This window comes from Photinus pyralis, unplaced genomic scaffold, assembly GCF_008802855.1.
Source record: "Photinus pyralis isolate 1611_PpyrPB1 unplaced genomic scaffold, Ppyr1.3 Ppyr1.4_LG5, whole genome shotgun sequence".
Taxonomy (NCBI): domain Eukaryota; kingdom Metazoa; phylum Arthropoda; class Insecta; order Coleoptera; family Lampyridae; genus Photinus; species Photinus pyralis.
Window position 1 is genome coordinate 25447180 of NW_022170596.1, and position 2852 is coordinate 25450031.

General features: G+C 35.1%; 1 long non-coding RNA gene across 1 annotated transcript; it reads left to right on the top strand.

The window, feature by feature from the left end:
* The first annotated feature begins 813 nt into the window (after positions 1-813).
* On the top strand, positions 814-1317 carry LOC116170844. Its single transcript, XR_004145328.1, has 2 exons — positions 814-1054; positions 1103-1317. It is a non-coding gene; the product is annotated as an uncharacterized LOC116170844 (long non-coding RNA).
* Positions 1318-2852: the final 1535 nt, after the last annotated feature.

Genomic DNA, 2852 nt, shown 5'->3' on the forward strand with positions numbered 1-2852 from the left:
TAAGTAACCTTACTCTCGTTTATATTCGATATTCTTAAACTATCTAAGTGTTCCTTTGTAAACCCGTTTGTTATTACTTTACTTCTTTATTTTTGCCGCTAGAGGCCATCCAAGTGCTATAGATTTCTTATTACAATAGTGCTTTGTTTCGCCGGCCGAGGTCGTGCAGATGTTTTCCATGGTATTCTAATTCTATCCCTTCTTAAATTTTATATTGATATTTACGGGAATGACATCACATTTTTAGCTCGACCCGCCATTTGAGCAAGATTGATATTGGAGAACGTGAATGCGCTATAGTAGTATGAGCGTTTCTTTGACAATTTCCTCTTCATCCTTTTCAGCAAAAATATATGAATAGTACCATTTTTTGAACGTCTGTGATGATATACGGGTCTAAACGTTCTAGGGCCACTTAATCTAGCCACGGTGGAATCTTGAAACTAATAAATGAGGCAATTACGCGGAAGTAACGGCAAATGCTATCTTTTTGGTTAACTTGGTAGATCAGTCTTCCGTTCATTTGTAAGTTCATTTTCTTTTGCCATGTTTCAACAGCAACCCCACACTTCAATTGTTTCTTAGTGTGGTCCATAGATAATAAATCTATGTTCCATTAGACTATATACCCATGACAATGCAATGTCTTCGAAACCTATTCATGCATACGAGCGAAAAAGCTCTCTGATTTATCAGCTTTTTTTTATTAATATTACAAATTGTTTCCTTTTCACGAGAGCGTAATCAAATGCGACATAAAATAGTAATATCTTTCGCACATTACACAACAGTCCAGAGTGGAACCTTGAGAGAACCTGATTAGGTTATAAAAAAGTGTGGAAACGGAATTGCTGCCGCTTTAATTACAAAGTAATGTACAAATATGCCATTAATTCTCGCAACAAAGTGCCTATATAACACGCCGACCAATTTGCTTCTGCCCATTTGTGCAGAAAACGCGAAATGCGAGAGTTAATAATTTTAACGGTATTCTTAATATGCTGGGCGATGAATGGAAATCTGGCTCAGCCCCTTTTTTATCGAGAGCATGATGGTAAGTACTAGTAGAATTTGGAATGGATTAAGGTGTTAATGACCACAGCTAGTCACTGTGACACTGCCAACGATGGAGTGCATGGCGTCTGCAAGGCCGATTGTGATGATACCGATATCGTTCCTGGGAACTGCCTAAATGGAAAGGTATGTTGTTCCTTTGATGAGCGGGAACAACCTTTCAGAGAGTACGCGTAAAAATAGTTCGTTTGTGTAGTCACACTATTTCCTATAAATTCGAAAAAATAAAATTTCAGTAAATCACTGGTTTTTCTATTATATTGCATATTGCTAAATGGTTAGATTAGAGAATCTACTAGCTCATAGCCACGTTATTCATTGAAATCGAAAAACGCGAGAATGTAGGTATTCCTCTTCCTTTGGGAAATTGTATAGTGTTAGCATGATTTAAAAAAAAAGCCAATTTCTCTTGTCAAGGTAACTGAATTGAAACCATTGAAAAACGAACAGATAAAAAATTTGTTAGGAAAACTTCATTTATCAACATCACAAATACGCGAGGAAGTAAGAGATGCATTCGAAAAAACCTTCTCACCCACTATGTCCTGATATAAATTTTCTTTTAAAGTTTATGGAATTAGGAAAATAGCTATTTAGTACAGTTTGAAATATGATTCCTTTCTTTTAAAAACTATTGTACTAGGATCACATAAGAGCGAAAAAGATTTACGTATTTTCAATATTTTAGTTCAGTGGAGGAAGGTATTTTGTTGTATAGTACCATTATAAGGAACTTTTTATAACAATTTCAGATTAGTAAAAAATTTCAGCAGAAATCGACTTCTGGAGGAACGAGTCGAAGGTGTTTAAATAGTGCTCTCCACCACCCGAAAAAGAAACAGATGGAGTATGAAGAGACGGGAGGGTAGAGATATTTGGGAAACCTTTTACCAAAATGATCAACGGAACTTTTGACTAGGAAGTTCTTTGGAAAAATTCCCCTGAAAAGCGAGAAGTAGAGATGTATTGGCATTTCTGGTTACTAATTATGTACTCCACTTACTCCTGAAGCGTATCAGAATCAAATCAAATTTTGGCATCTGGCAAAAGTACAGGTACACTCTGCCCAAAATAAGAATGTCTATCATGGGAATCTCCGAAGCAAATTTCGATTACTTCCGAAGATAAGCCAGAAAAATCGAAATTTGCCGACATCGTTTTAATTTTTTTCTGATTTTGAACAGATGAGAAAAAATAAAAGAAACACCTTCTCATTGCCACTTTTTGAGCTCTGCAAGACAGCAGAAATTTTCTTTATTTTTTTATACGGTTCGTAAAAAAAAGTACATACTGTATTGAGTAGCATTTTTTTTATTACGAATACAACGATGTAACACAAAAAAAAACAAAAGTTGGAAACTGTTCCGACATATTTGCCATCGTATGATAATGTCGTTGTGTGTGCACCATCCTGCTGAAACCAACAGCTTCCAACTTTTGTTTTTTTGTGTGCATCGTTGTATTCGTAATAAAAAATACTACCATTGAATAATAAATCTGATTTATTATTCAATGATACTACTCAGTATGGTATGTACCTTTTATTTCATACTGTCCGGTAGATGTTCGATTACACTATCATTTTGAGTCCGGTAGGTGAGTTATTACAGCATCAGAGCCGGTAAGTGTCGCTAAGCAACACTTACCGGACTGTTATTTGTATACATCAAATTTGACATCTTCACACAATTAATTAAAAACCCCAACATAAATTTGGCTGTAATTCTTTATTTCAAATATTAACATTGATTGTAATGAAACAATTTGTATTGCCCTCA